The sequence below is a fragment of the Chamaea fasciata genome, unplaced genomic scaffold, assembly GCF_029207755.1.
Source record: "Chamaea fasciata isolate MVZ Bird 193981 ecotype frontalis unplaced genomic scaffold, bChaFas1.0.hap1 SCAF_22, whole genome shotgun sequence".
Taxonomy (NCBI): Eukaryota; Metazoa; Chordata; class Aves; order Passeriformes; family Sylviidae; genus Chamaea; species Chamaea fasciata.
The window spans coordinates 8,696,696-8,721,620 of NW_027094107.1; the positions used below are offsets into that span (position 1 = coordinate 8,696,696).

Here is a 24,925-nt window from a genome sequence, read left to right on the forward strand (position 1 = left end):
CGTCGCTCTCCCAAGCCTTGATCCCACTGATTTCCTGAGCAAGGTAAATTGTTTTAGGTGATGTTCTGCGCTACATGCCAAGGCAGAGGGCGGCCGGTGGGGCTCTCGCCGGGACGGGCGGCGGATCCCCGCGGCGCCGGGGCAGCATCCCTCCCTCCTTCCCTCCTTCAGGCGAGCGCAGCCGCCTCGCCTTCCCTCAGAATTCCCGAATTTGTGGCCCGGTCTCGCACGGGCGGGGCGGGCTCAGTCCGCACTGCCGGGGCCGTGCCCCGCCAGCCCCCGCAGCCCCGAGCCGCCGAGGTGGGCTCCGGGCGCGGCGGCGGGCACGGCGCCTGCGCATCTCCCGGGCATGCTCATTAACAGCGGAGCAGCCGAAAAGGGGAAAAAAAAAAAGACAGAAAAAAAAAAAAAAAGAGAAAAAATCCCACCCTGAGAGAGAGAGAGAGAGCGAGAGAGCGGCGCTGGCACTACACCCGCCGCCGGAGAGCGGCATCATCGGCGGCGGAGCCGGCCCCGCGTCCCCTCCCGGCCGGCTGGCGGCGGCGGCAGCGTTCCCCCGGCGGGGCTGCGGGGCAGGGCGGGCTGCGGGAGCCGCGGCCGCGGGATGTGGATTTATCCCGGCCCCCGGCGGGCAGCGGGCGCCGGGCACCGCGCCTAGAGGCGATGGGCGAAGCCGCCGGCGGGGCTGAGCCGGGGCGCCGCTGAAAGTTCGGCCGCTGCGGTGGCCGCGCTCGGTGAGTTTGCCGGGCGGGGAGGCGGGCGCCCCGGCACGGCTTTCCGCGGGGAGCGGCGGCGGAGCGGAGCGCCGGGCAGCGCCGGGGGTGCCGTGCCCGGGCGGAGCGGGAGCCGCCGGAGGGTTTCTGTGCTTGCCACTGGGTGTGTACGTGCGGCTGCCGGGCTCCGGGGCGGCTGCGGGAGTGCGCTCCCAGCAGTGATGCTGCGATGCTCGGGGCTGAGCGCCGGCTCCCCGTGCGCCTTTTCCGGGGATCTCCGCGGGTGCCGGGCGCGGAGCGGCGGCGCTCTGGCCGCGGTGCCATCGCGGCGGGCGGCAGCGGCTCCGTGCCCGTGCCCGGCTCGATGCCCGGCTCCCCGTGCCCGCGGCCGTGCCCGGCTCCCGGTGCCCGTGCCCGGGGCGATGCGCGGAGCTCCCCGTGCCCGAGGCGGTGCCCGGCTCCCCGTGCCCGAGGCGATGCCCGCTCCCCGTGCCCGTACCCGGGGCGATGCCCGGCTCCCCGTGCCCGGGGCGATGCCCGGGGCGATGCGCGGAGCTCCGCGGGGTGATGCTCGGGACGATGCGCGGAGCTCCGCGGGGCGATGCCCGGGGCGATGCGCGGGGCGATGCGCGGAGCTCCCCGTGGCCGTACCCGGGGCGATGCGCGGAGCTCCGCGGGGCGATGCCCGGGGCGATGCCCGGAGCTCCGCGGGGTGATGCTCGGGACGATGCGCGGAGCTCCGCGGGGCGATGCCCGGGGCGATGCGCGGAGCTCCCCGTGGCCGTACCCGGGGCGATGCCCAGAGCTCCCCGTGGCCGTACCCGGGGCGATGCCCAGAGCTCCGCGGGGCGATGCCCGGAGCGATGCGCGGAGCTCCGCGGGTGCGGCGGCAGGCGGGGCGCTGCCGGACCGGGCTCCGGGCTCGGCGCTGGCGGTGCGGGAGCGCCCGGGCCGCCGGCACGGAAAGGGAGAGGGAAAAGCCGCAGCTCCGGGGCGCGGTGGCTCCGCCGGGGCGGCGGGACCGCGCTGGCTGCCGGCTGGAGGGAGGATGGAGCGGTCCGTTCCTGCCCGCTCCTCCGCCGGGATCTGGGCTCGGTGTGTTCTCCTGCCGCTGACTGCGGGATCTGGTGATCTCTTCTAGTCAAGGCGTGTGTACACACAGTGGTTGCGCTGCTCTGCTGCTTCCAGCTGTTTTTTCTCTAAAATACCTTACAGCTGTAAGCCCCTCGCTGGCGGTTTGAGCTCGATGTGCGCCTAGAGCAGCTGTGGGTGTGATTGTGGTACATAGTGAGGAACCTGCTCTGTAGTATGAACTCCGTGCTCTTACCGTGCCCAGTGGCAACACGTTTACCTGAGCACATCTGGGCTTTGCGTGTTCTAGGACTGAAATCGATGCCGAGAGCTCCCCGCCCTCCCCTCTGTTTAAATACATGCTGCCTTTTTAGGCTGTGTAGTAGGTGATAGTCTTCTATTGATTGTTTTCCCAATATCCAGCGGTTGTAGATACCCATCTTGATTGTGCTGATGCTTCCCTGGTAATTAACGAGACAGATGCACTGTACTGTGGAAATAAATACCAACTGTCCGTGTGGTGGGGCAAGCATCTCAGACATCTCCCGTGTCTCCGCATGGGTTTGCAGTAACAAGCCCCCGCCACTCCTGGTGCCTGGATTTCAGCTGTTAATTGTGGAGCTTAACGTAAAGCATTCTGATATCTGAGGTTTGGAATTCCTGGTGTTGTACAGAGAGCACTCTGTGAATCACAGATAGCAAGATGTAGTAGGGGAAGAGCTATACATCAGAAGGTGAGACACAGCCAAATCAATAGATTTCCTTCCTTCTTGTCCTTAGTTTCTTTTCAAAGCTTATTTTATACACGACCCTCAATGCTGTGGATTAATCCCAAAACACTTCTTCACAGACGAAACGCAGTCTCTTAATAACCTGCTATACCTACAGATATCATATTGAGAACATGAATTCATCGGAAGTTGATACTGTAGTCTTAATACAACTGTGTGCCTTGGGGATTTGGGCTTGTTGGTTTGTTTTAAGAACTCAAATCTCTAAACTGCTGGGGAATTTAGGAACCACTCTGGGTCTTCCCTTTTTTTGTTGTTGTTGTGGTGCATGGTTGGTTGGTTGGTTGGTTGGTTGTTGTTGTTGTTGTTGCTGTTGTTATATCAGTTTTGTTTCAAAGAATGGTTAGAAGTTTTCTGAATAGCTGATCTTTAAAACCCCCTGAACAGTCAAAACCAAATAAGATCCCAAGAAAATCAGATTTCAAATACTGAAATAAAAAGCCTTTATTTTAAAGAGAACAGTTCCTTTCAGTTGCCAAATTGTAAGTATTTAAATGACGTGAATAAATAGCAAATGAGAAAATTCTTATTGAAAGCAGCTTTTTAAGAATGTGGGAATGCAAATTACTACTCTCCGCACTTCAAGTAGTCAGATGTGGAAGTAAATGAACATACTGTATTGATGGCTTATGTGTAAAAAAGCCATTGAAATGTATCCAGAGTTCCATAAAAGCAATGTCATCTGAGGAAAACTGTGGCAGAGGAAACCTATTACTCACTTGATGTGGCGTCACAGTTGAAATGAAGAAGAAATGAAGGCTGAAGGAATGACCTGGTTGCTCACACGTGTGCCTGTAGTCACACACGGAGGTGTGTGCAGTGTTGTGCTCTGCAGCAATGGCCCAGGAACAGGTAAATGTCCACTTCCTTCTCTCCACTGAGGTAGGAAATGGGGAGGATTGCTGTTGATGTTAATTGGAGCAGGCAGGACATTATTTCAGCGTGATTCATGAGGTCTAAACGGTGTGCATTTAATTTTTAAATGATCTTAATCTGAAAAATGTAAGAAGCATAATGCAGCTTAATTTATCACAATCTCAGGGCTTTGAATGTGGGAGAACAGTCCTCTCCATTTGGTCGGGAATGTTTTTTGTTCCCATTTTAGACTGAGAGAACGATGTCTTTGCTTCTGTCACAGTGACCGCCAGTATCTCACAATGACTGTAGTGGGACTTGATTTTGAAATGTTTTAGAGACCAGATATAAACTGGTGATGGAACTGTGTCTGAAATTCACGAGGTTCTGTTTTCTCGTCTGCTACTTCTTCATGTAGATGTGCCCATTGTTTATATTTGACAGTTCAGCACAACTGAGTTGATGATAACTTCTCTGAGACCAGACTCAATACAGTTTTGCTTTTTCTCTAAAGGCCCAGTCCTACGTCTGCTGTTTTGAGGTCCAAAATTTTCTGCCTTCAAAGTTAGTGAAACCAGGATCAAGTCAAACTGTAGTTTGGTAATTGCTGGTAGAAGCAGATTAACATATTGTAGTCACCATTGTGTTCAGCTTCTTTAGTGTTTTCAAGTGGTGGTGCATGAAGTACTGTAATGCTTTTGCAGCCTTTTTATGAGTTAAGGAAATAGAGTGTTTGCTTTGTCACCTTGCCTTTGCTCACCTTTAAAGATCAGTTATAGCGTACAGACTTTAGGTTTCCCAAGATTTTTGTGCATTGCATATACCAGTTGGTGACAGCTTATGTTTCTAAAACCTCTGCAGAAGTTACCAATAAATGTCACAGTATTAAAACAGTAAGGAGAATTTCATGGAGTCATCGAAAGTTTGGGTTGGAAGGGACCTTGAGAGGTCATCCAGTCCACCTCCCCTGCAATCAGCAGGAATATCTCCAAGTAGATCAAGTTTCTCAGAGCCCTGTCCAACCTGACCTTGAATGTTTCCAAGGATGGGGCATCTACCACCTCTCTGGGTGACCTGTGCCAGTGTCTGATCACCTGTACCATAAAAACTTCTTCCTTAATCTCAGTTGACTCACCTTCAGCTGGAAACCATTGCTCCGTCTCCTGTTTGAGTCGTTGTTGTTGATATCGGTGTTTGACTGCAGTCCTTTCCAGTGAATAAATAAAACAATTCTTGTCTCACAAATTAAAATGCTTGCAGAAACCACATTGAAGCTAAGGCTCGTGAAGGTTTTGGTTCAGAAAAAACCACCGTGTTTAGAGAAGAATTCCTGATTTTTATGATGTAAGGTGGTGTGGAATCCTGGGTGGACACGTGTTAAGGTGATGCTGTTGCTCTCCTGTAGAGGCTGATTTAATCTTTCACTCTGTTAGTTGAGTTAGAGCTGGTCACCCAACCTTCTATTCATTACCAGTGCTGCCTTTCTGTGTGGGGCTGGTTTGTAACTGGCCTGGCTAAACCCAAATCCCACTGGAGAGCAGCAAGCTCTGTGTCTGACTTCAGCCTAGGTTATGATCAGCCACCTACCAGCATATCAACCTTCCCACAGTTCTGCCAGACCAGCGCTGCCCCACTGAGGGCTCTTGCACCTCCCCACTGTCTCAGTGATTTCTCATTATTTGACCAGGCAGATACTTATTTTAAAAGATGGAGCGTTTTGCTGAAGTGCTGGTACGTGGCATATTCAAAGTTTGCTGAAATCAGTGAGAGGTAGACCTGCCCCTCCCTCAGCTTGCCATTTTACTAACTTAACTTTCGTGGTTTCTTGACCAAGGACAGAGTGCAGTGATATTTGCACGGAATTATTCTCTAGTACAGCTGTAGCTGTAGGTTTTAGGCTGTGGTAGAATTGCCAGTGGTAGCTGCCTCCTCCAAAATCTATCCAGCTATCCATGGTGTTGTATCTTACTATTGTTCTGCTTTCCATGAATCAAACAATTAACTGAGAAAGAGACATAAATGTGCTGAGTGACAGTGGATCTCTGTGAGTGAAATAAGAGGGAAATTATGTTAAATGGTATTTCTGTTGGATGGAAAGTAAGATCCTGATGCTGCTGAAGTAAAAAAGGAGATATTCGTTATATTCTTATCTTGGCACTTTGATAAGCCTGTTCTTGAGGTTTCTGCTGCATTTCATGATGAGGAGACTATGCTTAAATGAGCAGATTTCAGTCCTCATCCATCTTTGCCCATGGCTGAGACCACATAAATATTAAATCCTTAAAAAAAAAAAAGTCCCTACTAGTAGGCTTAAAAATCAGTTCATGTGAATGAAGCTAAAGTCTGCCGTTGCCATCTAACTTCAGAAAAACTCTTTGTTATTTGTTGGTGTTTAGGTGCTTTCTGTTTATTTGCTTGAAAGCCTTCATGCATCTTGAAATTTGATAGACTGTAACATGGAAATCTTTGTGCATAAATTATAGCTGTAGTTAGCATTATGCAATGCAGTAATGTCACTAGTATTTATACTTGACAGGAGAAGTAATTTAGATGCTTCTCTAGTTTTTTTGAATAGCTGGTAGGTGTTACCCGTTCATTTAATTCACTGTATTAAATGCCATTGGTTTTACCTTAATGTACCTTTAATAAATTTAAAAAGCTGTTTGAGCAACGAAAAAGCACCAGAAATGCAACTTTAGTGGAAATTGAAATATTAATACCAGTGATACAGGGTTAATTGAATGTCAGGGAAAAAATACCATCCAGAGGATGAAAACTCCTTCACTTGTAACTTCCACGTTGAGAGTAATTTCAAGGTGTTTTAAAAGTTGAAATGAGTCCTAAAATGGTGGGGGAAATGCATCCTAAAACTGCATTTTCTGACTTAACTGTTGCTGTTATATTTGAACACAAAATCTAGAGCAGTTTCTTGAATAATAATGAAACGAGGCATAAAAATTAATCTCCATAAAAAGTCCCCGAGGGGAAAAATAAAAGACAGATGACTTTGTGAGGAGCATTCTGGTGTGCAGGGAGACGAGGCATTTCCTATATTCCCGTTGCTGAGTAATCTTTATTTACTTATATGGGGTAAGTTTTGGTACTTCTTTCTCTTATTTTCTCGAGCCCAGGATGTTTTACCGTGCCTCAGCTTTCCACAGAATGGGCACACGAGTCGAGTGCTCTTGTTGCCAGCCTGGCTGGATTCTGATTTTCTGTCAGTAAGTAACTGGTATTTTCAAAGCTTCTCTGTTAAAGTTCCAGTTAGTCTGGGGGAAAAAAAAAGGAAACTCTTTTTCCTTTCAAGCTTTCAGAAGCAGTTCACTTCCTGGCAGCGCTGGAGCTTTGTCTCTGCTGTGGCGTGGTGGTGAAGCTTCTGCATTGAACTCAGCTTGTGTTTCCATTTTCCCTTGAACTGATGAAGAGTCAAAACTTAATGTGACACGTTCATCAGCTGGGAGGGAGGATGGGGTTTATTTTGGAGACCTGAGATGTTGAAGGCTCGCGTGCTGGATATGGAACCTACGTGTGGGATTTCTTGAGTTTGTTAGATGGGGTATTGAACGGAGCAGCTTCAGAGTCCTGTTGGGTATTTGCCATGTGAGCTCTTGTGCTTTCAGACCTGTAATTATCCAGAAACGGCTGATGTATGGAAATGGAGCGATGCTGGTAGTCATCTTGTATCTCTCTATATACATATACACGCGTGCTGTTCCACTGAGTGTACAGCATACGCTCAAATTAATAAAAATAATCAAAAGTTAAATTATTTTTTATTTCGTAGGTCTCAGAATACGATCACTGGATGATAGGTATCTGTGTTGCTTATAATTTAAAAACCTCTCTTAAGTTTTCCATGTCCAGAACTTTCTGCAGACATACACTTACATTGTGTTTTATCATTGCTTACTCCTACCGTGCCCTAAATCACAAATAGGGCCCTGGGAGTGTTAATCCTTCAGCCCCATTGTTAATGAGCAACCTTTGACATTTCAGTAAACATCAGCGTGTTGGGTGCTGAGTGCACGTTGTTACCAGAGGGAGACAAGTTGTCTTTTTGTTCTTCTTTCATTGCAGGATTATCATTAGTGTGTGTGTATGTCTGCATGTTTTGGAGGTATTTTGTAAAAAAAAAAAACAAACAGCTTGGTAATTGTGGTTGTGCCTGGGTGGGCTTGGTCTGTTTCTCCAGGCAGCAGCTGACACAACAAGAGGACACAGCCAAGGGAAATAAATACAGGCTGGATACCAGGACAGAGATTTTACAGAAAGGGTGATAAAGTACGGGAATGGTCTGCCCGGGGAGGTGCTGGAGTCGCCATCCCTGGGTGTGTTTAACAAAGACTGGATGTGGCACTCGGTGCCAGGGTTTAGTTGTGTCAGGGCTGGGTTGGACTCCATGATCCTGGAGGTCTCTTCCAACCCTGTGATTCTGTGAATTCTGTGAATTACTGAAGATCTGGGAGGTGGTCAGAAAAATACCTTCCAGTTTTCTCCCAGCAAAGAAAGTCTTGTTGGGCTGAAAAGAAAGGGTGCTGGGGCTCACCTGTGTGCTCTGTGGTCCAGGTTGTGTTCTGTGGAACACGGCTTGAGATTTCCTGGGGCTCTTGGTTGTGTCCCGTTGGAGTGAGGGTGCAAAGGTGTGTTGGACACTAATGTCCTGGAGCTGTTCCTGGCACAGGCTGCCCAGGTACAGCAGCAGGGCTGGCAGGGTTCAGGGGGGGAACAACTGGGACCCCCTCCGCAGAATTCTTGTGAAGAGCATGAGGGAAGTGAGGGAGGACAACAATTCTGGAACCAACTTTCTCCGTTATTGTTTGGATAATCTATTAATGGGAACCTTATAATGACGGAGTTTGAGATAAATGAGAAGTAGAAATGAGGCATTTTTCAAAAGTCCCTCCAGTAAATGTTTATCTGCCATTAACTGATGAGTAGAAACAACTTCAGTATTAATTTCCTACACTGAGGATGAGTGAGATCAGTTCCAGGCTATTATGCCCTGAATTTGCAGACAGCTCCTTGTAATTAAGAAATAAACCCCACAGTTGTTTTGATTTTTCTCTGCTGCTTTGCCTGGGGGTCAGAAGTGTGTTCTTGATGCCTGCTGTCTATAGGCACTAAAAGATTTAAATAGCATTGTGCCTATTAGCAGAAGTTGTTTGCATTGGTGTAAAAATTTCCCTCCAAAGCTGATTTAGTGTTCCAACACATCGGGGCTGTGGAATTACAAGGCTGTTAATAGATGAGAAAACCACTCTGTGTACCATGAAGGTGATTATGACCACAGGAAACTTGAATCAACATTGCTTTAGGTCACGATGTTGTAGCGTGGAAACTTTTAAAAGGTTATTTCCTTAAACTGTTAACAAAACTGGTCTTCTGTTATGGTTTCAGCTCCTAGGGACAAAACTTTGTGATATCTGCTTTGTCTGCAGAATAAAACAGGAGCTCTTCTGCTGTTACTTATCCTGGGAGCTGAGCATCTTGTGACGTTTTTGAGTACCAAGGCAGGGTTCATTACTGATGGGAAAACAAACTTTCTCTACCGTGGCCATTCCAATTGAGCTCTCTGCTAAATAGTGCTCATTAAAAAAATCTATCATTTCCAGGAATTACAGTTTCAGCCCTTTTAAATGTTTCGGTGCTTTTCCTTACACGGGGTGAGGTTTGTGTATTTGAAAAAGAAGGGCAGGGAAGGACACTGCTTCAGAAAGATTATCTTCCTGGGGAAGCACACAGCTAAAATTGGACACTGGATGAGCTGTACAGGCCTAAGGGGCAATGATAACAGAATTAGCAGAAATAAAGATTTGCTGTTTCCTGCTTGCTGGAACAACTCGTCTGTTGTGGGGAATATGTTGATGATACTCCCCGAAGTGTAATTTATTATGTACAGTTTCTGAGGATTCCCAGAGTGTGTCCAAATTCACTTTTCCCCTTCTGGTGTAGAGTTAATGGGGAGATGAAGCAGCTCTGTTTGATCAGCTTCTGCTGCTTGGTTTTAGGAGTCTGGGAGAGCTGTTCTCCTCCTCTCTGAAGGTGCATTGCCCTCTCCCCGGTGCAGGAATGTCCTTCCTTCCCTCCTGGGCTCCTTTGTCTCCTCTCCAGCTCTTCCCTCCTTCCGCACACCCATGGATGGTGTTGGGAAGATCCCTTGGCACCTCTCGGGTGGAGAGCCAGCCCTGGCAGGGTAAGGCAGCTCTGGATAGTCAGGAGTCAGATTTTTGTCATTTTTATAGCAGAACAGGGCAGTTTGTGGGGCAGGACTGAAAAGTGCCTGTTGCACCTTCATGTTTAGGCAGCTGCTTGGGGTCTTCCCCTTCTTGGTTTTCAAAGCAGGTTTATTTCTTAATTACAAGGAGCTGTCTGCAAATTCAGGGCATAATAGCCTGGAACTGATCTCACTCATCCTCAGTGTAGGAAATTGATACTGAAGTTGTTTCTACTCATCAGTTAATGGCAGATAAACATTTACTGGAGGGACTTTTGAAAAATGCCTCATTTCTACTTCTCATTTATCTCAAACTTCGTCATTATAGGGTTCCCATTAATAGATTATCCAAACAATAACGGAGAAAGTTGGTTCCAGAATTGTTGTCCTCCTTCACTTCCCTCATGCTCTTCACAAGAATTCTGTGGAGGGGGTCCCAGTTGTTCCCTTACCTGAAGCTGTACTCACTCCATGGTTTTTTTTCTATTACATGGAATCTCTATAAACAGATTTAAAAACAACAACAAAAAAAATTACTCTGCTGCAATTTTTAAACTCTCGGGTCAACTTGTAAACTTCTCCAAGAAGATTGTGGGTGGGTGTGGAATTATTTTTAGAATCAGAGATCTGCAATGCCAAGTACGCATCCACTTCTGAGCTTTCTTAGTTGTGACTAACAGACTAAAGATACTTCTTTTAATTCTCCTCTTGACATTTCCCGAGCAGCTGAGATGAAGTTCTTTGCTAAGGACAAGCAGTTTAAAAGTTTGACATGGGAAAGGGGATGATGTGAGATGGAGGGTGTTCTATGCCAGCTCAGAAAAATGGATGTTGTGGTGTCGTGGTTCTGGACTGCAGTTCTCTAACAGAGCCATAAATAAGGAATGTGTGGACCTGGATACTCCTCAGCTGGTGGCAGAGGTGGTGAGCAGACACAGCAAGGCTGCTCAGGGTACAGATCCTGCTGTCGGTGTACCTCTGAGCTGCACAAGGGCACAGCTGCGGAGCACAAATACAGATGTTTGGAGAACGGACCTCTGCACACGTGAGCCTTCATCCAAATTGTGACAGCGTTAGCTAAAGAATTCAGTTCTCCTAGAAATGAGTGCTTTGTAATGAATGGAATTCAGGATGACAGTTGTCCATTTGGATTCTCAACACTGCGGACTCGCTGGAATTTTATTTCACTGAAAAAAGAAATTAATTAAAATCAGTGCATTCCTCCTTTGCAGTCATATATATGAAACAGTTTCAAAGGATATCAGATAAAAATTGTTTCCATAGTAAAAGGTTCTAATTTTTCTTCAGCACCTAATACTTTGCATGCTCTGAAGGAAATAGTTTCTGTGCCCAGACTCCAGCTCCTGTTACTGTACTTGTTCAGCAGAGGAATTACCCAGCAGGAAATGCTGGTTGTGTTTGTGCCATCCTCAACAGAATCTGCTGTGTTTCCCAACATATTTTTACTGTTCATGAAATCCTTCATGCGCTTAAATTTAACAGGGGGCCTTGTTTATTTCAAAGAAATCCAGGAAAAGTCCTAAAACATAACTCTTGCCTTTTTCATCGTGGGCTAACGTTCCTGTGAATGGAAAGGTTTCACCGTGGAAGACCAGTGAAGTCTGCAAAACTTCTTCCTTGTCCTTTCTCACGTGTGAAGAGGTTTCTGTATCAGTATTCAAACAGCACATCCAGAGGCGCTGGAGATCCTGCCATTAAACAGTGAAAATTAGTGATCATAAAGTGAAACTGTGTGTACTTAGACACACTTAACGTGAGTCACAGAGCTGGCACTGGCACTGAATGAGTGCACTATTACTGGGAAATGATTGATATGTTGCTTTTATAACAACGTAACAGCTGAAGCGATTTTTCAGCATCATTTGGAAATGGATAGAGACTTTATTTTCAGTTGTCATAATATTCCACTTTGAAATAAATGTACCACCCAGCAATGATAAATTTGTGCTCTCTTTTTGAATCAGGTTGGTATTTTCCTATCTCTCACACTCCGAGCTCCATCATAAAACTGAAGTTTCCCTTGCCTTATGCTTGGCTGTTTAATTTGGGCATTTTGCATTGTGCAGTTCAGTTTGCTGCTCCCTAGGAATAGGTGTAAGAGCAGCTAACGCCACATTTTACTGGGCGCTTAACTTGTATATTTGGGGTTTTATTGAGTTACAGGAAAGCACTAGCTGTAAATCAGTGAACATCCAGTGAAATCTAGAGATTTAGTTTTGAGCACTCTCTGAGGTGGTACCCAAGGCATTTTTCTGGTATCCCTCTAAAATGGCACAAAAGATGGTCAAGACCAACACATCAACAGTTCCTTCACTCAGTCTACATTGACAGTTTTTTTAATGGCACCTCTGTTAGATCTTTCCACACACTCCAGAGAAACCAATACAAATGTTTTGGAAGTCAGCCCTTCAGCTTGAGCTTGTGAGCGGAGGGAAATTTCGTATTTAGGAAAAAGAGCCAAGTTTGGGGTGCAGGGAGCAGCTCAGTGGTTCCTCTGGGCAGGATGGAGGGCAGCTGCCATGGACAGTGTGTCTTGGGAGAGTGTGCAAATCATCCAGAATTTAGGAATTGTCATTCTCCCCCAGGCTGTGTCTGTTTCCTGCGAATTTCTTTTCCCCAGCTGTATTTGTTGTTTAAGTTACAGCGATTCAATTGTAGATATTTGGATGATGTGGAAGTAAAGGGATTTTACTTTTCCTGCTCCCAGATCTCTTATTTTAGTTTTTTAAGTGCGGATCATGTAGTCCACAGTCCATTTTGAGTCTCTCTTTACAACTCTAAAGGCTGAAGTTTTTGCATAACTGTTCTTCATATGAGCTTCCATTCCTATTTCCTGATTCCAGTGGGGGAAAAAAATGTAACATAACAGACGTATCTTAGGCTTAAAAAAAATAATTTTATGTACATCTTAAACATTTGTTTCTATTTGCATGTTAGAATTGAAATGTATGAACACAAATACAGCGCGTTTGTCATCTTTTAAATTTGTCAAAATGTCAGAGAAGTAGTAAATATTTGGTTCTGTTTTCTGGCAGACTGGGGGCAGACAGTCGCTGCCTTCTAATTAGTTAAAAGCCCTCCTACGGAACTGGAAAAGGTATTCTCGTGCTTTATCAGCTTTTAATTTTACATTGTGGAGGTGACAATGGCCCACGTCCTCATTAGCCTTCTGCTTGTTTGCTTACGAGCATCTCTCAGCTGCTATTCTTTTCAGTTTTGTCTGAGCAATAGTGCCCCGTTTTCTACAAAAACAGTTCTTGCAGGGTTTTTTTTCACTCTTGGTGCTCCTTTCAATCTTTGTTTCGTAAAATTTGTTTCGGTTTTTGTTTCATACAACCCATAAATCGTGAAAAGCCTCCCTTTTCCTCCCAACATTTGGTTTTGCCGGGTGGTTTTTTCTCACCTACACTGCAAACATTGAGGAGTTTTCTGTGGTGCTTCATGGACACAGGTGTTAGAATTCATACGATTCCTGTTTTCTTTGTGCACGTTGGATGTGAAGAAAAAGGGATTCTCCGAAATGAGTTTTGCTAAGTTTCTGATTTCCTGAGACTGCTGGTGAAGTGAAACATCCCAGTAGCGAAATTCAGTCTTGAATGGTGGAGTGGAGCTGAGTTCTGCTGTATTAACTTTACCTTGGAAAAGAGAACTGGCTGAGAAGTTGTAAATGTGGTCCTGCATAAGACCCTCATACTCCGGTGGTTTCACAGGGAGATTTAGGACTGTTTGCTTTTTGGGAGGAAAATAGTGTGACAGCTGGGCTTAAACATGTTTTATGGGATTAAAAATTCTTTTAAGGCAGAGTTCGAGGGGGGGAAAAATCAAGAGATGCCCAAAAGCATCAGTTGGACACGAGTTCAGAGGAAGCTGGGACAGCTCTTTGGAGCTGTGTAGATGTAAATCAAATCAAGACACTTCCAGGTTTCCTGTAATTGTTTGCAAATTCTAAATTTGATAGTTTTATTTTTCTGAGAGTAGACAGACTTTGTGTATGCAGACTGGGATACTTGGGGTGCCTCCAAGCCTTTCAGGTGTTTGTTCCTGACGAAAATACCTTGTCCTTTGTCAATATTTGCAGCTGTCCTTGAGTGACAACCTAAGAGTAATTGATGAGCGTTTGTCTCTTGTGAATTCCTCTTTTTCTCCTGGGGTACGAGTATCTCGTTAGTAGAAACAACAATATACAAAAAACCACGGTATTACTTGTCCACAAAGCGTTCAGTATTTCAGGACCGTGTACTAAAAACTCTGTGTTTGCTTCCTCTGCGTTAGTTTTGAGCTTTTGTTTTGGTTTCTGACTGGGTCTTGAAAAGCGGCATCGCAGCCAGTGTTTTTGCAGGAAAGAGCCTCAAGGAACCTGTTTCACCCCTCAATAATTGGTGTGAAGACCCGGTAATTGCTTTGTTTTGTAGATAGCTTCCCACACGGGGAGGCTGAATCCTGCCTGCCATTGAGCGTTTGAGTTTGTAAGGCCACTTGGTATTCGAAGCCCGGTGGTAAGTCTGGAGCACTACCCAGAGAGTTGAAAGGAAAGGGAAATGAACTTACACAAGTCGCAAGGCTGGAAGAGATCATCTTCTCCACCCTTTCACTGAAAAACCATCAGCCGGTGTTCAGGTTATCATAGAAATCCTAATTTCTGGCCTTCCTTCCCTGTAATTAACGCAATCATCTATCACCCAGGCAATTCACGAGTGTTGTGGTTTCAGTGGAACATCAAGCGGTCAGGAGTGATGAGGTGCGCCGAATGGACGACAGGGACCGTGTTTGAACCCCACACGCCTTCAGATGGAAAATAATTATTGTCTCTTCTGACTCCTCTTGTGAAAGCAGATCGCACATGGAAACTTTGCTGTGTATTTTTTTTTTCCCCAATATCATTTTGAAACAGGTTGGCACTTTCTTCTCCTTCTGAGGGGTAAATGGTGTGTGCTGTGCTCAGAGTGACACCTGCTTTCCTTTTTGTCGGTTCAGGTCCGGACACAGAAGGGCTAAACACAGCTTAACCATTTTCACTTTTTGTTCTCTGAAGACAAAAGAAATAAAGGCGATTTCCTGAAGGTTGTGTCTTACATCTGCGGCGCCAGATCTCCTCCCTGTGATCTTTTATTCATCGCGGAAATGCCCCGCAGCAGTCCCAGTGTCTTCCCGCAGTCCCCGGGGTTTCCTTGCTCCTGTGTTGTGTCTGTCCTGGCCCAGATGTGACGGGAGTTCTTGTGGCTGCTCTGGATTCCTGTGCTGGCAGCCCGGCCAGGGAGAAAGGGCTGGGTGTGAAACACTCAAATGTTTGCCCCCAGAACCCTCCCCAGCTTTATCTTGTCATTCTGGACAGCTGATACAATAATTTCAGCTTGAGACCTGCGAATAATTTTAAGCAAATTTCACTCTGTAATCATAATAATTATGGGACAGAGATAAGAGAGGGCTGGGAGTGATGGAGTAAGGAACTCATGCTGGTTTCCAATTGTTTGCATAAATCATCCCCTGATTTAATGTCCGATAAGCACAGGAGGAGTGTCTGGTGGCCAATGAGAATAACAAACCTCTGAATGCAGAATTGGAATGCTCGTGGGAGACGACTGACTGAAATTTGTGCGGGGATGAGATGATGCGAACATTTCCTGTCTGTTTTGCAGGCTAAGCTCTGCAGAGGTTGTCATCGTAAAAATAATATTTGCAATTAATTCTAAGTGCTAATAGCAATTAGTATAATTTCCATTGGTGAAGGTGTATAATCTTCTTAATCAAGTAATGTTAAGGAGAAGAAATTTTCTTTTTAAGGCGCTTGCATAAGTGATTAACACGGTTTTACTGAGTGTCTTTAATTGTTAGTGGTTTTGGTTCTCAAGTTCTTTGTATGTGTTTAATCTTCAAATGACGATGATGTGACACCACTGACACTGGTGTGTGCTTTTTTTCTCTAACTAGTGCCATTCTTCGGGCAGGGTAAAGCTTTATCCTTGGTCTGCTTTGGCTGTTTTGTCTTAAATTAATTTCTGGGGTTTTATCTCTGAGAGTCTCTCTATAATTATCAATTTATACACGTACCCAGTTATTTGGCATACCTGTGGCAGATGAGTACAATTCATGCTAGTTCCAGGTAAATTGGCAGGTTTTATCTGCATTGTGGAAATGTGGAAATCTTTACCCCGGGTTTGTTTCTTCCACTTGTTCTTCCTTCCACTCCCACCTGTACATGATACAGAGCAGTCAGGATTTGCCAAGTCTCTGTATTTGAATGTGGAATAAACACGTTCTGCCCCAGAAGCGCATTTCCAGGTTAAGGAGGGAGTTGAAGCAGCTACAGCACTTCGGCACTTCACCGCAGGGAGAGTCTTTGGTAATTACCTACGCCTGTAATGAACTTACGGGGATAGGTAACTACCCAGTCAGTTTCTGGTTTTCTGTGTTTGAGATGAAGTGCTGAGCACTAAAAGAACGCGCCCCTCTCTTTCTCCGATGGTTACTTACCCCGGAATACAGTGAAAGTGTCGGTGTTAAAGAGGAGAATGTCTCAGTCCTGCCTGGCTGAGCCCTGCTGTTTATTGCTGGGGGGAATGTTCTCCTCCAGTGTCACACAGTGGATGGTTCCCTTTGGAGCTGGAGGCTCCTGGAGCCCGTTTTTGATTTCCCTGCCCTGTGAGGAGGGAGGCTCGGCCTGAGGAGATGCTCCCTGAGCTCCAGAGTTGTTTCCAAGGCTGCAGGATCAGGCAGCAGGGTGGGATTCCCAGTGATGTGAGCAGAGCTGCAGGGATGGGGAGGAGCCAGCAGCTCCCTGGAAAAGGTTTTAGTGGAAAACTGTACAAAACTGGGCGTTTTGTGATGTTACACAGTACTCCAGCAAGGCATAGCATAGTTTCATTCTTCAAAAGAAGGCATTAATCCAGAAAGAAGATGATGAAAAACGTCCCTAGGAGGGGAGATGAAATCACATCTGAAGCCTTGCAGCCGGGCAGGAGCTGGATCCCTTTTCTGTTTGCTCAGAATTACCAAAGAACCACCTCAGCTCCCTGAATTTGGTGTGTTAGGTTGAAGAGCTCCAGAGGACCCACCAAAAGCGTTTGGAAAGCATGAGCTCCGGGCTGCGGAGCACACAGCTGCCAGGCAGGGGATGTGCCAGCTCTGGGATGCTGCCCTGTAGATGCCCTTCCACCCTGGCATTTCTTACATTTCCTTACAAAATACCAGCCTGGGCATCTGCAATGTCAGGCATCGGCTGGTTTGCTTTGTTCTGACTTTTCTGGGAGTTCCTGATGTGATTTGTGTAGCCAGTTGCATTTCGTAAATTGTGCAAGCATTGCTTTTCAGGTGGAGCCTTTATTAAATATATTTTTTTTAAAAAGCCAGGAAAAGTGTTTTAAAGAAACACATCTCTCCATCAGAGATATTTACTTATTTGCACATACCTTGGTGCTTTATTGAAGGATATTTTAGATTCTGCAGGAATTTCACTGTGTGCTTCAGTTTCCAGATGTCAGTGTGCACAGATATCTGTTTGTCTTTCTGCTGAGAACTGATGAGGGAGAGGTGGCATCACGCACTGGTGGTGGGGTTGAATAGGTTACATTTCATGTATTTTGTCATCACCTTCTTTCAGAGCTCCTGAGACAAAAGTGGCAGGAACTCAGCCTTGCCCCATGTTTTTAGGTAGCCCTTTCCACATTGTTTAATATGGATTAATTTTTTTCCAGGAGTGTTTGAGGGATGTAAGCTGAACGTGCCATCCTTTATGGGCCCTGCTGAAACAGCTAGGTGGCAATGTTCTTCTTGTTTCTTCTCCTTGCACTAGTCCCTGATTAAGATGTTTATTAATAAAGAGGAGTACCTCGTAGATTTCATCAGAGAATGGAGTTAATTAAAGTAGTTTTTCAGAAACAGTGATCACATCGAGGTTTGAGAAGGAATGTAAAACTATTTATACTCGTTGCACAGATGCCGGCTAAGATAAAGCTAGGACTGACATGATAATAATTCCCCATTCCTTTAGTTAGGTGTGTTGTATCTGGAAGAGAAAATATTCCAACAGACAGTTGGAAAATTCTTAGAATTACGTCGATTAAAATTCCACGTTGGATGGCCATGCCTGTTGCTTTATCATTCCCTCCGAACAATGGCACACCACAGTGCTGCTCCAAGTGCACATCAGCGCTGTTCCATTCAGCACATCAATGCAGAACACCCTTTGAAAATCACCGTATTATGCAGCTGAAGATTTAGGCTTTACTTTGATATTCTTGGAACTGTTTGGTAAGTGTCTTCTCTCCCGGCCGAGGAATCCAAGGGGGGGAAACAAGCAACTCTTCTCCTTTCTTCTTGCACATATTTGATTAGAGCAGTCAGCCCTATTAAGAAAAAAGAGCGATCTGGTTAGTTTATTCTGCTTTTCAGACTGGCAGTCAAAGGCTGTCAAGGGGTTTTAAATTACCCAGAAACAAGCTTTAGTGAAAAGCTTTTTTTTTTTATTTTTTCCCCCAAAATACCATTTGTTATCCCAATAGACAAAGAAGTGTCTGTATTAAAACACAACTCATGAGCCTTTTAAAAAAGAACATAATTTATAAATAAAGGTAATTTTTTGTGACTGCATTATAGTTAATATGAAGGTGCACTGAAGTCCACCCTGTTTATAATTATTCTTAGTAAGAAGGAGAGGAAGGCAGTGAGGACATTTGCATTTTTGCGTTGTAACGCTGTGCCCCTGAAACAGAAAAGGGTTTTTATGAAGAGCAACAAGGCAAGGTCTTTGACAGAGGTCCTACTGAAACAAACCCGAAAATGAAGCACAAGTGAACTTCTTCTAAACCACAAACTGGAGCGTTGTGTCTTTTTTCATTAAACGCATATTTTGATTCATTGATTTTAATAATGCTTAGGAGTAAATAACCTCAGGGTGTGTCTTACTTTTGGAGGTCTGTTATTTCTTGAAATTGGAGGGCAGGTCTCTGGGTATTTTAAGGAGTTTGATTTATTTATATAAAACTCTTACTGTTTCTTGTTGACTGAGTGTTTTTCAAATATCTGAGTGCTTATGAGGAGCTGGTAGAGACTGGCATGGTGTGTTCAGGCCGTCTTTACAAGCTTCTGGATCCTCTCCTGCCCCAGCCAACGTTCCCCGTGCCAAGTGTGAGCTTCTCCTGGAGCACACATTGCTAATCGTCCTCAGCCCAGCCAAATTAAATGGTGTCTTTTTAATGAGAAAAAGAGTTTGGATTCCTGTCCATATGCTTCAGCTGATGTCAAATCCTACTTCAAACAGATGCTGACCTCTATATTACAGAGGCACGAGGGCTAATTATTCTTGAGCAAATTTCCAGTTCTGGCCACCCATAAGGAACCTTTTACATTTCCAAGGGTGTGGATCACTGTAACATCCCTGTTAAATTTGCCTTAGGATGTGTCAACATTAAAATTCCGGTACTTGGAGCACGTGCTGTTGAAAAGAATATCAAATGAAAAGTTCTCAGAGTATTTTCACTTCATTCACCTTTACCATTTTGTATTTCTGCCGGAGATTAATCATCAGGAAGATAATTGTGCTTTCTGCTAAAAAAAAAAAAAAAAAAAAAAGTCTGTGGTCTTTTTTTTCTAGAAGCTTATCTTGCAGCTCTTAGGCAGCCACTGCCTGTGCACCATCACAAGTGGTTCAATCTGGCATTAGGAGCTGGTGGCACTGGCTGTTATCCACGGAAGGCTCTCTCTGCAGATGGCCAGATCCTCTTTCCTCCACTCCTCTCAGTTAAAATGTGTAAATGTGAATCATGCATGCTTGGGATTATTCTTTAGAATGTCTGTAAGTAGCACTTATGTATAAATCAGTTAAGAGCTTGAGACATTTATGTGGAAAGGATCTATGAGGGGAAAAAAAAATCCTGTATTCTCTGTCATTTTTTTTTTCCTTTAAGTTAAAAATACTCTGTAAAACCACGCGTACCTGTATAAAGCACATCATAAAACAAGTGCAAAAGGCTAAATGGGTGGTGGTGAATTATTCAGGGTGGCAGAGCATCTGTCTTGTAACAAACAGTGGTTTGGTTGATATAAATTTCCGGTGTAAGCTTTGTTTTTTAAAGACCAAGTCTGCTTCTCTGCAAGTGCCCATATGGCCAAGTCAGAGTTCACAGATAAAGACAGTCCAACATGAGGGTTTAGCTGCCTGTGCTGCTAGTACCAATAATATGGGCAAAGCCTGTCACACAGATCCTGTAACCCTCCATAATCTGAGAAAACGTAGAAATCAAACTTGCAGAACTGAATTAGAGCTGGATGGGTATTAAAACCCTCGATTCCCTCCCATTTAAACACAGGCCATCTGTTGTTTCCAGCTGTACCCCTTCCTGCAGCGCTACGCTGGGAATCCTGTTGCAGCATCAACAAATCTTGCCCTTTTTTTGGGTTTTTTTTGTTTTTTTTTTCCTGTTTCTGTAGTGTCGCTCCAAACCACCCAGCGCCGCTGTTTCTGGCCGGAGTGACAGTGGGATGTTCCCTCACTGGCCGGGTAATCTGGAGTGTGGGTGGCAGAAACACCTGAAGTGCAGATGATAATATTTGGAACGCTCCGGTGATAAGGTTTCGAACAACACGCGGTGCGACACCTTAATCCTCTGCTGTCACCTCCCTCCAGACCGCTGCCCGCCTCATTAATGTCGCCGGAACAAATTATCACTTCGCAGCCCGGGAAACTTCTGCGGTGATGGATGTAACAAGGCTGAAAAAACAGTGATGGAATGCGCGTTCCACAAGGCAGGATCTTCACAGGCAATTAAATCCGACAAAGGAGGAGTCTTCCTGCAGGAATGTGCTTCCAAATCAACGGCAGGATCGCCGTGGTCCTCTGTTGTTATTCCACATCAACTGGTTCTTGTGTGCGGCAATCACCTGGGAAAGCTAAGCTTGCAGGCATAAAATGAAAAACGAAGGTTTAGCATGTTTTAAATGTGGGAGCTGTCGGATTAAACCCTTTTCTGACCCAGAGATGGGGCAACTGAGAGGCGTCTTAAAAAGTTTTTATTCCATTTTCAGTCTCGTGTGAAGGGTGAGACAATACAGGTGTTACAATTCACACCATCACGATCAGAACCCGAACTATTTCCTAATTCCAATCCATTGTAAGCCTTTCCTGGCCTATCAGCTTTTGCCACACAGTGCTGTTAATGCTTCTGAGCCAACCATCTATCAGAACAGCCCGCATGGGTCTTGCTATGATACACCTTTCATAGTTCTATTTCTCCAAAATACCTGGTTTGTTTGCAAGGCCATCGTTTGAAACTTGCTTCCAGTTCAATTTCTCTCTCAACAATGTCTGTCCTGCAATGTCCACACCCTGTTTCAGCGCCTCACCATCCTCTCGGTCAAGAATTTCTCCCTAAAATCGAATCTCAACCAGCTCTCAGTTTGAAGCCGTTCCCCTTTGTGTTATCACCACCTGCCCTTGTCCAAAGTCCTTCTCCACCTTTCCTGTGGGCTTCCTTCAGGTGCTGGGAGGTCACAGTTAGGGCACCCTAAAGCCTCTTCTCCAGGCTGAACCATTCCAGGTACAAACTTCATGACATGTAGGTACTTAGGAATTCATTTAAATAAATAAATGGTGCTTTTGAGCACCTATCTTATAACAGCCTGTGTCGAGCTGATAACAATTCAGCTGTCTAATAACAGATGAATTGCTACCAAATAATTGGGTGTTTTCATTGGTTTAAACTGATTGACTTACTGGCTTCTGAACTGAAATCCACTTCTTAGCAGCAAACCTTGTGGATTAAAGAGTTCTGATATTCCTGCAAATGAGGTCAGAACCTGAATGGACTTCTGTAAGTAACTTTGCAGGAATTCACAGATGGGTGTTTGGTGGCTGTGAGGTGGAGCTTGGCCTCCTGTGGTCTCACAGATTTCAGTCTCACATCAATAAAAACTGCAGGACTGGGCACTTTTTCCTTACTGGGATGGGTTTGTTGTTTTTGGGGTTTTTTTTTCTTACAAGAAACATGACACCTCAACTCTGCTTCAGTGCGCCAGCGTCCCTGTAAAATCAGGCCCCCTCTGAGCTCGGTTTGAGGCAGGCAGGAGTGTTTTACTCAGCTGGGATTGCTTCCTGCAGTGCTGGGGCTGGTGTTGAAAATGCAGCGGCCCATTGCTGTCCCACTGCAGTGTGTGGGAGCCTTTATTATCTAGGACATCTCCACCCCTGTGCCTTCTGAGAGCTCCTGGGAAGGAGATAACTGCATGTGGAGAGTCTGGCGGTATTCTGTGCAAGTTATTTTTTTTGATTTAATAGTCAAGCAGGTAATTCTGAGTAACTGCTTTAATCCAGGTTTCTCAAATTTTGTTCTTTTTTTTTTATTTGTGCGTTTTGCAGGGCTGACAGAAAACTCTCACTTCCTTGATTGCAATGCTAAAGGTGTATTAAATAGTTTTATTTTAAGATATGCTTTACGTGGTGCTTTTCAGAATAACGAGATTTGTGCCAGGAAAATTGGGGGGCATGGGGGGAGAGGAAGAGCATTTGCTTGACCTATTTCTAATTAAAATTCAGATTAGAAGTTTTATATTCCTTTATTGACCATTTCAGCAGACGAAAGCTGTTTTTCTTACATAAACCAAGGGAGAATTTGTGGTTTCCACATGTAGATCAGCTTCTCCCCCAGCACCAGTGGACACATACATATTAATTGAGTTCCATTTCCCTGAGGTTTGACATTCTTTCTTTTAAAGTCTAAATAGAACAGACTCTTACGAGTGGATTAAATTTTTTAAGTTTAAAAAAACCCCACCAAAATTTAGTTTATTAGAGATGTTGATGCATGCTCTTCTCTTTGACTTGATTTTGTAGAAAGCAGAATGCAGCAATGGTGTACCGAAAAATGAAATTAACTCCAAGTTTTCGACCTCAGTGTTTTGAAACCATTTCAGTGCATGAGGTATTAAACACGAGATACAATGAACCCCAGAGGAGGAAGATGAACATCGTTGGGGTGAAAATTAAAACAGTTATTTTAATAACGTGTGTTTGATGTTACTGTGAACGCATTAATGAATGGCTAGGCAGGACCTATTCAGAAAGTGGATTTTGTGTCTGACAACAGACCCATTTGTTTTACTCCAAGGTTCCGTTAACACACATTGACACGATGCCAGAAGTTTCAATTTCTCCTTTTGTGGGCGTTAGTGCAGTTTGACAAAGAAACTCCACAGCACTTTCAGTAACCGGAACGGTGTGAAATCCAAAACTGCTCCGAAGCAATTAAAAAACCAGCCCCGGTATTTCAGTAGCCCTGGTTCTGCAGAGAGCTGTGGGGTCACCGGAGCAAGGGTCTGTCTGTGCAGGTCTTTGCACCCCCAGGGCCAGAGGACGGATTTTCGGATCACTTCAAAGGTTTCTGCTGACTTTGGTGGCCCTTAGGTGGTGATGCCACGGAAACGGGAGGAGATAGGTGCTGTTTGTGTTTGGGGTCTGTGTGTGCATGGTCACTGAGGGAGGGTGGTTACTGTGGGTTCATTTAAACCTTGTTTAAAGGACAGCCTGGGAAGGCTGGAGAGGCTGTTCCCTCTCCCGGGGACGGCTCCAAAGGGGAAGGAACTCTTGGGGAGACAAGACTGAAAGTTCGAGTGTGGGCCTGATATTTCTGGGTCTGAGAGATTTTTAGCCTGCTGACACCTGCTGACTTTTTCCCCAAGGAAAAAATTCTTCCCAAAACCATCCTGGCCAACAACTCTCCTTTCCCAAAACGATCTTTCTCCAGGTGGTGTTTTGCTGTTTCTCTGGTTTAACCCTGGGATCAGAGAGGTGTCGTTCCTATTCACCAGCCATGGTGAGTCTGTATGGGAACACCTTAGAAAAGGTGGTAGGAATTAAGACAATAAAAGCCTTTTTTCCGTGCTCTTTGCCTTCTGAAGTATTTGGAGTCTCTCACCTTTGTTTTGTGTCCTACAGTGACACTGGAGAGCGTGTGCTGTGTGTTGGTTTTCTTGTGACACAGAATGTTTAACTGACAGTCTTGACAGGAGGGTGTGTGTGATTCACCATTCTCATAGTCCTTTCAGATCTGCTGTCAAGGATTTGGTGCTTTTTATTTTTATTTTACATTCCTAGTGCTGATCAGTAAACAACAGGAATGCAGAAATAATTGTCTGAACTTGTAACGGTCCGGAAAATTTCAGGTTTCATTTTTCCCCTATCCATGGCTGTTTCATCATTCAATTAAAAATAATGCTAATATTTAAGCATCTAACTAAATTTAGATTGTTGTAGTATGGAGAGTTATGGACTTTTTGATTTGGGGGGAATTGAAGCCATCTGTTGCCTCGAAGCAGAGTGATTTAGTAATCAAGTACAACAGTAAAAAAGAATTTATCTAGGGAGGCTATTAATTAACAAACTTGGATCAGGTTCAGCATCTCCTTGCCCTTAAAAGTCAAGTCACTTCTGACATATTGGTTGAACAATTATATTTTTAAGTGAGGGGTTGCATTAGGCATTCTGTACTTTGCATTCCTATTCTAGAAGAGAATATTTAGATGAGAAATATGCCTCTTTCAAAAAAGAATAATCACACTTTTTTATTTTCTGGAAAAGAGAAAAGAAACTTAACTTCATCTACTTGCATGTAGTTGCCTGAGAAAATCCAGCTCAGGCAATGGAATTGACTCCATTTTAAGGCATGGATAATTGAGGGAGCATTTATAAAAACTGGCGTCCAACTTCTGTGTGTCTGAACACGATGGTGGTGCTGCTCTCCAAGGTTGTGTCCCTGACATTTTCACTCCGTCGGCCTGCAGCAAATGTGCCTTTTACCTTGAGTTATCTTTTATTGTAAATCCTTTCAGCGAATGTCTCTTACCGCGTTAAATGGAAATTGAGATTCGCCGTGTTTCAATTTCAGTTAAGAACTAACAGAAGAGTGGTAATAATTCTGTAGAGTAAACCATGCAGGAAACGTTTTGGTACTTGAGAGACTGAAAGTGAAGTGATCTGAGTACCAAAGGGCTTAGATCTGTGACCTCCAAATGTGTACTGGAAGAGAAACAGATAAGAATTCTTCATCTCCATTTTTCGTTAATAATGAAATATTTATTAAATAATGAAATAAGGCTAACAGAATGTAGGGATGGGTGACGTATATGCCAGGAGGACAAAAAGGGGAGCAGCTGGGTTTGTTGAACACGAGCTTTATGATTTTGTTCTAAGAAACAGCACCAGATTAAAATTACTCTTAGTAGTGAAACTCTGTATAAAACACCTGTGTGTAGTCTAAAAGGAGGAGGAGGCT

The 24,925-nt window shown here is 44.8% G+C and overlaps 1 protein-coding gene across 1 annotated transcript in view; it reads left to right on the plus strand.

Annotated features, from left to right (window-relative positions):
• The first annotated feature begins 202 nt into the window (after window positions 1–202).
• TENM1 (teneurin transmembrane protein 1) overlaps window positions 203–24,925 on the plus strand; it is a 256,550-nt gene continuing 231,827 nt past the window's right edge. The window contains exon 1 of the mRNA XM_066202385.1: window positions 203–734. The gene's annotated coding sequence lies outside the window, so the exon portion shown is untranslated. The remainder of the gene's footprint in view (window positions 735–24,925) is intronic.